The sequence below is a fragment of the Natrix helvetica genome (assembly GCF_964273705.1).
Source record: "Natrix helvetica genome assembly, chromosome: 1".
Taxonomy (NCBI): domain Eukaryota; kingdom Metazoa; phylum Chordata; class Lepidosauria; order Squamata; family Natricidae; genus Natrix; species Natrix helvetica.
Window position 1 is genome coordinate 45,371,324 of NC_138548.1, and position 11,307 is coordinate 45,382,630.

At 39.7% G+C, this 11,307-nt stretch overlaps 1 long non-coding RNA gene across 1 annotated transcript; it reads right to left on the bottom strand.

Moving 5' to 3' along the window:
* Window positions 1-1,455: 1,455 nt before the first annotated feature.
* On the bottom strand, window positions 1,456-6,162 carry LOC309385238. Its single transcript, XR_014174191.1, has 3 exons — window positions 6,073-6,162; window positions 4,743-4,782; window positions 1,456-1,573 (listed from the first exon to the last, which is right to left on the bottom strand). It is a non-coding gene; the product is annotated as an uncharacterized lncRNA (long non-coding RNA).
* Window positions 6,163-11,307: the final 5,145 nt, after the last annotated feature.

The window sequence follows — 11,307 nt, forward strand, 5'->3', positions numbered from 1 at the left end:
CATCCTTAAATTGTGTAACAGCTCTCCTGGTTTTTGAGGATGCTGTCAAATATTAAAAACATGCTTCAACTTCATAGTCAAAGGCAGGGAAGCTGACAGTGATTTCAAAGAAGCATAGATGTATAGAATTAGAATGGACCATATAGATAAGTGGTTCCCAACGTGGGGCCCAGGCCCTACAGGGGGGCAATTTGCTTTTTAATGGGGACAATTTGAACCTTGTTTAAACCAAGTGAATGGCCTTTTAGGCTTCCTCCCTGTGAGTAGAGTTCACTTTTTGAGTAAAGTAAGAATTATATGTCACAGGAGGCGGGGGCATCAGGATTTTAAAGATGCTTAGGTGAGGCATGGCCAAACAAAAGTTGGGAACCACTGATATAAATCACCTAATTCAAACCTTTGTGATATGCAGAAAGACCAAGGAAATAGCCAAGTATTATTCTCTGGAGACTTGGTGAGAATGCTGCCTTCTGACCTTCCAATGACTATATGCACCAGCCTTCCATCTGGAGAAACCAACCTGTTGTAAACCATGCTGTGAGATACTCTCAAGAGGAGCCTTGCCATGGTGCTAGTGGACCAAGAAAGTCGAGTGACTTTGGGCTTAAAAGAAGTATGGCATGTCCCTGAAGCCAACATGCCCAAGACAAGCAATGCTCTTGGTTTTGTTCCTCTTCTCTCCCCAAAGGAGGGGGAAGAGACCTTGCAAAGGTGAGAAGGCATTGGTGATCTCCTCACTGTCTCATAGTCTCCATGTATTTCCTGAATAGCTTCCCCGTTCTGACCAGCAGCAGCTATTTGTGAGTCAGCCGCTTGACTTTGGTGGTTGAGGTTCTTCTTGAAGGCCTAACCTTCTAAGTTGATCCAAGTTGATCTTTGGTCACTCAATCTCTCTCACCAAATTATCTGGTAGCATGGGAGGGGGGACAGGATTCTGCAGAATATGTTCTATTACGGTCGTTTTTCTTTCACTCTTTTTAGAAGATTTTCCATAGGAATATCAATCTCACAGAATATAAAATATAAAAATATTTTTTAAAATTATGGGAAAACAGGAAGTAATGCCTAACATCAATAGTCATCAGAAAAACATCAGAAAGAAAAGAGGAGATAAGAAGACTCTAGTCAAGAGAAAGCACAGAAGGAAAAATATGTTACTGTACAAAAAGCCAAGGAAATTAGCATCCACAAAAATTTCCAATGTAGGACACCCATTAAAGTAGTTTCAATTTTATATCCCAGCTTAAAAGCAGAAGCAGGTGTTTTGAGTCTCCTCCACATAGTTGGATAAGAAGGGGAATACTCACTTACATGCCCAGTTAACACTTTTATGTTTTACATTTTGTGTAAAAGAGATGATAGACCTTTCTCACAGTTGAAAAATACTTGCATTCTCATCTTTTTTTTTAAGTTCCTCTCTGCCCTCGGCCACCTTTTCCATCCTCATTTTGACCTCTTGTGTCTTAGCAATCAAGTCAGCAGTAATAATGTCATGTTTAGCCCTTTTCTTCAACAGTTGCTGTATTTTCTTACTAGGAACTGTTGTAGGAGGTTGTAGAATCTTGCTGGAAGCCTAGAAAATGAATTATAAGTTTATGTTGCTAAAAGGACATGCCAAAAAGGAAAAGTGGAGAAGAGCAAGTTTTAGTCCAGAAATGAGTAATTTCCACAAGCATTTCTAATAGTGACTAGGATGAGCTAAAAATCATTAATGCAATAAAGATACTCTTCTCAAGATAATAAGGACATAACATGTTTATCAAACTCTCTATGGAAATGGCTTGTTGTCTGTAAGCAAAAGAATGATACAGAAAATTATGGTATTAATAGCAGATGGATGCACCCCAAGAAATAGCTCAGGTGGCTGACAATAAGGAAAGGTGTTATGGAGGCACTGCAAGGCTCTGAGTCTGAAGAAATACACTGGGAGAAAACTTCTGCTGCTGCATGAAGAGCATATACATATCCAAAGAAAATGTTACTAATAATCTCTCTAATTCACTGGAGTTTTACTATGCATAAGGGTTGGCTTCATGCTTGGAGTACAGTATGTCTTTCTAATGACCATGCAATGCTGGAGTGCTCATTGTACAGGAAAGGGAAGAGAGAAGAAGGGAAAGTCACAATATAATAGTAAGGAGAGATTTCCTAATGGTAAGAACAGTCAACCAGTGGAACAGCATCACTCGAGGCTTTTAAGAGCAGATTGGACAGCCATTTGTCTGAAATGGTATAGGGTCTGCTACTCGAGCAGGAGGTTTGACAAGAAGACCTCCAAAGTCCCAGTTCTGTTATTCTATGTTCTAATTTGGTGGATAATATAACCCATTCCCTGCCTATATAGTTTTAGAAAGAGACATTTTCCTTTAAAAAAAACACTCATTCCTAGGACAGACTAGGTATTACCCAGTCTTTATCAATATTTGAATAGCTGGAAATGTATCTATCCACTTCCCAACTTTAGTAAGCAGTCTATCAAAGTATACAAATTCATATACTAGTCCTTGTATTTTGCTCTTTGTATATACACTTGCATTTGTTCACTCCTTGTTCTTATATATCATTGTAAATACGTGGTAAAATTACCAAAGAAACCAAACCTAGGTTACTATTTGCCTCTGGAATTTTTCATGTTTGGAAAAGTAAGATGCACTCAAGCAAATTGTATCAGGAACTGTGGACCATGGACAATTTGCTTAAATAACATGCATCATATCACAGAGGCATGTTTCTCCAAAGACTAAAATAAAATTCAATCTATTGGAATTGTCCAATCCATTTCATTCACACACAGATGTCAGGAGGACAGATAGTCTTCATTTAACAATGCTAATTGGAACCAGAAATTCTGGCATTAAACAATGTGGTCATAAGTATAACCTACACCACTTAGTGATAGCAGTTACAGAAGTCATGGTTGCCATCATTAAGCAAGGACCACATGTGACCATGACTTCAGACTTCCTGATGGCTCTCCCAATGACATTGCTTGTGGGAAGTTGAAAGGGAAGGTCATGTGACCTGGGAACACTGTGAGACCCATAAATAGAATGAAGGAGGTGGGCAGTTCACAAAAAAGAAAGGAAAGAAAGAAAGAAAGGAGGAAAGTTCAGTAAGTGGAATGATTGGTTGTGTGGTTGTATCATGATTGGTAGATTGGTGCTGATTGGTGCTGGCTGTGTGTGCATTGTTGTTTTGTATTGTAATGGCTTGGGTGGTGAGTGGTGTTCGTTTGTTGGCTAGGGCTGGTTTCCAGATGTTTGGTAGGCGGGAGGTATCATCACGTTTATTCATGTTGTGGGGGTGGTTCTCTATTTCGATGGATTCCATAATTATTCTCTTGTTGAGGTGTTCTGTTTTGGAGATTAACCTGGCTCCTTCAAAGTTGATTTCATGTCCTGTAGCTTTAAGGTGCTGGAAAAGGGAGGAAGTTTTTTCTTTTTTTCTTACTGCGTTCTTGTGTTCTGTGATGCGTGCATTTATTCTCCTGTTTGTTTGTCCTATATATGTTGCCAGGCAGATTTTGCATGGTATTTCGTAGACTCCTTGGTTTTCTAGCTGGATCTTGTCTTTGGGAAGTCTACGAAATACCAAACAAACAGGAGAATAAATGCACGCATCACAGAACACAAGAACGCAGTAAGAAAAAAAGAAAAAACTTCCTCCCTTTTCCAGCATATGTATGTATGTATGTATCTATGTATGTATGTATGTATGTATGTATGTATGTATGTATGTATGTATGTGTGTTACAACCCCTGGTATGTCCAAATATGGGAGGAAGCTCACTACTCCCTCTTTCTGTCCTTCAGCTCATTACAGAAAACCATCCAGGCAGAAAACCATATTTTTATTTTTAATGTTTAATGTTAAGAAGAGCCTGTGGCTTAGTAGCTAAGACTCCTGCCTAATATGTAATACAGCCCAGGTTCAAATCCCAGTAAGGGTATGGCTAGCTGATGAGAGCTAAATAGCTTGAAATGGATCTATACTAGTCTCCCTTTATTTATTTATCAGCACAAATACAAATATATATATATATATATATATATATATATATATATATATATATATATATATATATATATATATATATATATATATATATATATATATATATATATATATATATATATATATATATAGATAGATAGATAGATAGATAGATAGATAGATAGATAGATAGATAGATAGATAGATAGATAGATAGATAGATAGATGATAGATAGATAGATAGATGATAGATAGATAGATAGATAGATAGATAGATAGATAGATAGATAGATAGATAGATAGATAGATAGATAGAGATCTGGTCATAAGTACCACACATTCAGTGATAGAAGGGTCATTAAATGAGAACCACTGTAATACTGAGTAAGCCGGCATCATGAAGTTTCTACTAAACTTCTATTCTCACATTCCTAAAAAGAAATACAGCTACTGTAATGGTATGTGGAATGGCCTTGGAAGGCAGAAGGAAGAACTGCAGATTATGCAGGAACTATATCAGCCCACAGGGCAAGAAAAGGGACAGTGGAAGCATTTCAAATGGGAGTGTCTAGTTTTCCAAAACATGAAAATTAAAGGAGACTTGCAAGATCATTGCTGTACCTTACAATAAAGGTATTGTTAGTACTCATAGTTTGTGCTTCATGTCTGGACTATTTTGAAGGACTGCTCTGTATTTAATCTGGGAATTTTATTGAAGATAATATGGAATTTAAAAAATAGCAACAAACCGGAATGGGAACATGAGTGATACGTTCACTGCCTTCATCCCTGTAAAACATAAAAGTAGAATTATTGTCACAACTCTTATTAACTTCTAGAAGTAGTTATCTCTATGTAAAAGGCAGCTCTCAACATTCTGTCATTCTTGTGTGACCTAGAAATGGAATCCAAGTGTGGCTATGCAACCCAGGTCCTCTCATCTATCCATCTCCTGGGTGACCCATTTGCTTTTCTTTCTAAGGCGTGTTACCTGGCAGCACTATGGCTTCCTTGCTGTAGCCCTAGGTCAGCCTTCCAGAAGTATGGACTTTGATTCCCAGGATTTCCTAGCCAGAATAGTTAGTGCTAAGGATTTGGGAAAGTAAAATCCACACATCCAGATTAAATGTCCAGATTAACATTTTGTGTAATGGGAGAGATTTGGACAATGTTGCTTGGTGCAGAAACCATATCACCAAAGTCTTCATTTCATTCATTGTCACATCAGTGGTAACAATGAATGGCTTTGCTAATCAAAACTTCCTTTGTTCTAAGATCCAATCTTTGTTTGGTATACTTTACAACAGGGGTGCCAAACTCGCATTGTCATGGTATTGTCACGTGACATATCACGACTCCCCCTCCCTTTGCTAAACCGGGAATGAACATGGCCAGCATGTGAGGTATCCGAGGGGCGGCACAGTGGTTAGAGTTTAGTACTGCAGGCTACTTCAGCTGACTGCTAGCTGCAGTTCAGCAGTTCGAATGTCACCAGGCCCAAGGTTGACTCAGCCTTCCATCCTTCTGAGATGGGAAAAATGAGGACTCAGATTGTTGGGGGCATTATGCTGACTCGGTAAACTGCTTAGGGAGGGCTGTAAAAGCACTATGAGGCGGTATATAAGTCTATTGCTTTTGCTATCCGGGTCGTGAGTTTGACGCCCCTGCTTCACAAGAAAATAGTTTTGAAAAAGAACATAATATAAAATATCATACAGCAGCAGCCCCTAACCTTTTGGGCACCAGGGACCGGTTCCATAGAGAGAGGTTTTTTGCTGTGGACCGGATGGGGCATGATTCCGCATGCTGCCTGCATCCCGCAAATGGAGCTTTGCTTGTTTGCTCAGTCCAGTTTCTGGCATGCCATGGACCAGTGCTGGTCCACGGATCAGGGTTTGGGGACCCCTGTGATAGAGGATTTAACTCAATCGTCCCTAGTTTAATTTAGTGCTTTCCATAGGTGGTATTTAGTTTCTATAATTTTCATCCAGTTGGCCAACTATCTAAGTTATCTAAACTTTACAAGTAATATCTCACACTGTTTTTTTGAGGGGAGGGGAGGGGAAGCATCATGCATACCACATGTTTCCTAGCATCCGAAATTTAAAACCTCTGAAGAAGGTTTGGGTCACTGACAGCAATGATCATGACATACTCTAGCAGTGTGTAGAAATAGCATGAAGCATCACAATGGCACCTCCATCTCCATGACATCTCTTTGCTTCATTCTTAAGCCACCTTAACCACAGGGAAAATTAATTCACAAGATTACACCAGACTTGCCTTGTTTAAACTCAATCACTATTAAGCAACGTAGTTGTATGATTCCTTTCTGAATAGCTGTACTACAGATGGCATGGTGCTGCAAGAATGCAAGGAAAGAACTGAGCTGCATCATTATAACTCCTGGGGTAGCAGGAGCCAAGGGAACAATCCCACCCACCCCCATCCATTATTAGTAGGTAATAGCACCTGTTTCTGTGGCCTAGAGGTGGAGCTCTCACCTCACAATCAGGAGGTTGTGAGTTTGATCCTAGGTAGAGGCAGATGTAGGGGCTGGACTAGATGACCTGCAAGGTCCCTTCCAACTCTGTTAATACAGTAGAAAGAGATGCAGAATAAGGGCCTGTAGAGGAGGGTATTATTATATTTTATCACATAGTTTTAGGGGTGTTAATTAAATGTACATATAATTTATTCTATTAGTTTTGTTTGCTTGAGAAGCATCTTTAATGACCCATCACACAAACATATATACATCCATACTCAATTTACTCAGACATTTTCTTTGTCATTGGGTTTATGCTAAATATAGTTGTATTGAACCTAATAAAGCATTCTGTTTCTCACATTGGCCAACTAGATGTCCCTAGATTTACAACTTGACTTAGAGGGATCAGGCTATTCTTTGAGGTTGGTCTTCAACATTTCAATATCTCAATATATCTAAATATATATATATCATTTAGCTGTCACAGCTGTGCCATTTTTCCTAATGTATTATATGCCATCCATCAACACATTTCTTGGACAGCTTACAATACCAGAAATGAAATACAACATTCAAAGTCAAGATACAGTCATAACTTTAAAAATCAAAACCATTAACATTTAGTATCAAAAAGGTTACTTGACAAAGGCTCCGTTGTGAAAATAAAGCACAGCTTATGGACTCAGAATCAAATTCTATATGCATGAATCAGTGGTGATTTAAATGCCTTGATGCCTTTTTAAAAAAAAGTCTCTAGCTAGTGCTAAAATTAGTATCAGACAAGCTTCTTTGGGAAATGATTCTGCATCAACATACCAATTTAATGATATCAGTCAACAAAATTGCCCTCTAGGAAAGTGTATAATCTTGCTATACAAGTTACTATCCATCAATATTTGTGAGGATGATGACTAGATATTTCTCTGACATAGGTTTTCCACCTTATTTCTTCTTTTGGCATTCAGCAATCTCTAAAGTAGGGGTCTCCAACCTTGGCAACTTTAAGACTTGTGGACTTCAACTCCCAGAGTTCCTCAGCCAGCTGGCTGAGGAACTCTGGAATTGAAGTCCACAAGTCTTAAAGTTGCCAAGGTTGGAGATCCCAGCTCTAAAGGATACATCATAGATGATTAGAATAGAATAGAACAGAACAGAATAGAACAGAACAGAACAGAATAGAATAGAATTCTTTATTGGCCAAGTGTGATTGGACACACAAGGAATTTGTCTTTGGTACATATGCTCTCAGTGTACATAAAAAGACAAGATGCATTTATCAAGAATCATAAGGTACAAAACTTAATGATAGTCATAGGGTACAAATAAGCAACCAGGAAACACTCAATATCAATATAAATCATAAGGATACAAGCAACAAAGTTACAGTCATGCAGTCATAAGTGGGAGGAGATGGGTGATAGGAACGATGAGAAGACTAATAGTAATAGTAATGCAGCCTTAGTGAATAGTATGACAGTGGTGAGGGAATTATTTGTTTAGCAGAGTGATGGCGTTTGGGAAAAACCTGTTCTTGTGTCTAGTTGTCTTGGTGTGCAGTGCTCTATAGCATCATTTTGAGGGTAGGAGTTGAAACAATTTATGTCCAGGATCCGAGGGGTCTGTAAATATTTTCATGGCTCTCTTTTTGACTCATGCAGTATATAGGTCCTCAATGGAAAATAGGTAGGTAGTAATTAGAGTCTGCTTCGATTGCGGCTGCAAGTAAATCACATAAATAATCAATTTTTACCTGTATTTCCCTAACTATCTAAAAAACCCTCCCCCAAAAACCTTAACTCACCCTTTTTCCTCGAGTTCCTTTCTATTTGCAGAATATATGTGTGAATATTATCTCTTGTTATCATTAGAATAGTTTTTCCTTTAAAATCAAGATAGAGAGTTGTAAGCATGAAGAACAAACTCATGTTGCAAAATTTATAAATATAGTAGGGGGATATATTCTGGGTTCTGGGCTCAGCAATACCAGATATGGCTTGGAAAAATCCCATCAACCACTGGATAATTTTCCATATCCATCATTTGCCGCCATCTAGTAATCATTTTAGCAGCCCAGATCTGATCATCCTACATTCATTCAGTGGCTTCCATGTCCGCCTAACAACCCCAACATACCTTGTGGATGAAGTCCTGAAATGCCAGGAGACAATATGTTCTCTGTTCTCTGGGGAAAATAATCTGGACATATAGACACAATTTAAGTAGATATCATAACAGCCAACTATTAAATCACTCAAGAGATCATCCAAAAGATTTTTCTTCCAGGCCAATTTGTGCTAAATCTTTAGGCAGAATTAGGGAAAATATATGTCAAGCGCCAAGGAAATCAGGAGATCCAGGTACTTAAAATGGCTAACAAGATTTCTTGCAAGCTTAAGCTCCCTACAAGAATCTGAACTAGTAATGGTCAAAGCAATTCGGTGGTACATAAGGAATTCAAGGTGGGCTGGACTTAGATCTCTTGTGGGTGCAAAGCGACTCATGACTAACGGCACATTTGACCCCCTCCCTTGGGCTCAGCCTGGTCATCTCCTACAATATCACAGGTCAATAATTAAAGTGTATGTGTTGTTTTCAGAAGGTTCCAGATTCACCACTAGTATTTCAAAGGACCACAGCCTTGTGGCAAGATGGGTGGCAATCAAATTTAATGAGTAATATTTTTTTAAAAAAAAAATAGAAATCGTTTTCAACCTGCACATGCAGCACTTGGCAAACACACATAGTATGCTATCATCTTAGGCAGTTTCTTAAAGTGTTGTCTTAAAGTAACTTGGGAAATAACCTAAGAAATTGTACTCCCTGATTCCTATCATTAAACAGAATGAAAGAGCTTCTTCGGGAGTTAAAGCACAGAGAACAGCAGCCAAAGGTCATAGAACGTCATTCACTCAACCCTGGAGACTCTGTAACATTTTCTACAGCATTTGTAAAGTACTTCATCCGGCCAACAGGGTTAAAATAAGATTTGACAAAGGGATATTAGTTAGGGGGCATAACCTTTTGAATGTGAAATATAATGACCATGAAACATTCTGCTTTTATTTATTTATTTATTTGCAGGATAGTTGGAACAAATCATTTTAGATTCTCTTCACTGTCCTACAGATTCTTTGGTCATTGGTCTTTGAAATAAGTTTTGTACCCAAAAGTTTTATTACCCAGATCTTATTTGGCATAGCTGTTTGGAATCACCCATTCCTTACCCTCTACAGCTGTGCTCCTCAACTTTAAGATTGGTGGACTCCAACTCCCAGATTTCTCCTCAAAATTAATGATGGCTAGCCAATACTATGTTATTTTTCTTGAACACATTTTCCCTTTTGAAAGAGAAGATGCTCAGGCATGGTTCAGTGAGCATTTGCTGAAATCAAACTTGCTTAGATTACCCTTCAAATCCATTTTCATATATCATTATCCTAACCAAACTATCTGCTTTGATCCTAGTAAATGAACCACTCCTGGTTATTCTTCAGTTCCTAGCCTAACATGCTTCAGCTTAAGTATTTAAACCAGTCATTTTAAATGCTGTAAGTTATCCTTGGGTAGAAGAGCATTTCTCCTAGTAGGTGGAGACATCATCCAGGCATGGATATGACTCCGTCAGGATCCAGTCGGACTGGGTCTGCAAGCTTTAAAGGCACACCCACGAGGATCCTCCCACAGCTTAGACTCAGTCGATCCTTCAATTAGCTGTGTCTGTGTATCTCTCCTTGCTAAATAATTCGATTTTAAACTAAATTCTTGCTAAAATTTTCCAAATTTCTTCTAATTGGCTCCCTTTCCAAATTTAATTCAATTGGCTGTAGTCTTTTGCTTTGGAGCCTTTGGAGCCTTCCAAGAGGCTCTTGCCTCACTCTTTCTCAGCCCAAACCATCGCCGAGATCGTTAGCGGCTACCCTACGAGGTTTACCTCAGGCTCTGGTCATCTGGCTGATTGCTGCAGCCGTGCTGCCCGAAAAGCCAATCGCTGCAGCTGCGCCACCAGAAGAACCGCTGCAGCCACCCAAAAGCCGCTTGAGCGCAGGGCATTTTGCACACCACTGCTCTTCCTTGCCGCCTCAGCAGCATTCCTCCTTTCTACCGCAGATGGTGCTTCTGTGTGGGCAATCATTCTCCTTGCACCAGGGTGATTGTCGGGCGGTAAATTCCGTCAAGCGTTTAGCTTGGTCATTTTCTTTAGGCAGGAAAACTGCAGTGGCCATTTTGTGTGCTACCAACCGTGAGTAATGTCAGCCAACGAGGCCTGTACCCCTCAGGGGGATATTCAATCTCCTCCAGCCACCATTCCTCCTTCTCTGCCCTCTGAACCACAGAGTAAAAAGAGAATCTCCGCTTCTCAGCCACCATCATCCAAGCCGGCTAAGGCCTCTAAGACTGTTTCATCTCAGGAGGCCTCAAACATTACTGCCCCTGGTTCAGACCATGACAAGGCCTCAGATTCTGCCCCACGAAAGGCTACCTCTAAGGCCAAGCATTGCAGTGCTCCTCTCTCTGCCCCAGTCATTAGTTAAAGGTCATCAGTCATCTGCATAGGCTGTTCAGGCCTCCTCTTCTGCCTCTTTTTTAACAGGGCAGCTCTCCGTTGGCTGAAGCTGCTGCAGGACAGAATTCCTCCTGTCAAGTTGATGGCGTCATCAGTCACCACAAGACGTATTTTATGGTTGAAGCAATGGCAAGCGGAGGCCAGAGCAAAGTGGCGTTTGGCTTCTTCTCCTTTTTCTCCTGGTCTTCTCTTTGGCCCACCTTTGGAACCTAGTAGAGTCCAAGGACAAGCGAAAGATTCTTCCTTCTACCAGCTGCAA